Raw genomic sequence first — 1,360 nt, 5'->3', positions numbered from 1 at the left:
TTGATCTTATTAAATAAAAGATCATCAGCACTCCTCTAACTGTGATTGGTAACTATCTAAGTATCTCTGGAAGGTGATGCAGCATCTGAGGTAGCCATAGAATCTGAACTGGATTTAGACTGCCTTGATCCAGTTGAACTTTCACAGTTAGCAAAACTATTGTCTTCATCTAAGCCTTCAACTTGTATTTTATATCCAGTTCCAACCAGGTTATTTAAGGAAGTGTTCCCTTTGATCTCTTTCTCCATTTTAGATGTGATTAATCTAACCCTGTTACAGAGATATGTACCAAAGGCTTTTAAGGTTGCTGTAATTAAACCTTTACTTAAGAAACTGTCTCTTAACCCAGATTACTTGGGCAATTATAGACCTATATCCAATCTTCCTTTCTTATCTAAAATTCATGAGAAAGTAGTAGCCAAACACGTGTACAACCACTTACACCATAATTAACTTTTTTAAGAGTTTCAGGCTGGCTTTAGAGCTCATCATAGCACTGAAACAGCTCTGGTGAAAGTCACTAATGATATTCTCATGGCCTCAGATAATGGACTTGTATCTGTACTTGTCCTGTTACATCTCAGTGCTGCATTTGATACAGTTGATAATAATATTCTTTTAGAAAGACTTTAATATTTTGTAAGAATTAAAGGAACAGCTCTAGACTGGTTTAAATCTTATCTATCTGATCGATTTCCGTTTTTTTCACGTTAATGTCAAATCTTCCTCATGCTCAAGGGTTACCTAGGGAGTACCACAGGAATCAGTGCTAGGACCAATTCTTTTTACTATATATATATATATATATATATGCTCCCAATCGGTACAATTATTAGACAGCATGGGATTAATTTACACTGTTATGCTGATGATACTCAGCTATATCTGTCTATAAATCCAGATGAAGCTAGCCCATTACATAGAATACAGGCATGTCTTGAAGACATAAAAACCTGGATGACTCTTAACTTTTTGCTTCTGAATGCAGACAAAACAGAAATTTTTAAGAATTTAACATCCTTCTTATGACATATAAAGCTAGGGTGACCATATTTTCATTTGGGAAAACCAGGACACCGGGGGGTATTGGTATCTCTGTTCCCATGCATAGAGATGTCTGTGGCATGCACTCACTTAACATTTTTGATTTATTAAAAATGCTTTTCAGTAAAAGTCTACAGCAATAACTCCAATAACAAACGATAATTTCATTCAAAATGTATTTATTAAAAATGCTTAACAATTCCTGTAATGAATGAATAGCACAATGAAAGAAATAATGTCTCATCTAAACAGTTGGAGGCTGGAGAAGTACCTCTCTTCTCCAGCAGAGTCCGCCGTGGATCCTCCTGAGCAGAGC

Source organism: Cyprinodon variegatus, unplaced genomic scaffold (genome assembly GCF_000732505.1).
Source record: "Cyprinodon variegatus isolate N-32 unplaced genomic scaffold, C_variegatus-1.0 Scaffold401, whole genome shotgun sequence".
Lineage (NCBI taxonomy): Eukaryota > Metazoa > Chordata > Actinopteri > Cyprinodontiformes > Cyprinodontidae > Cyprinodon > Cyprinodon variegatus.
Note: the sequence above shows the minus strand (reverse complement) of the source record.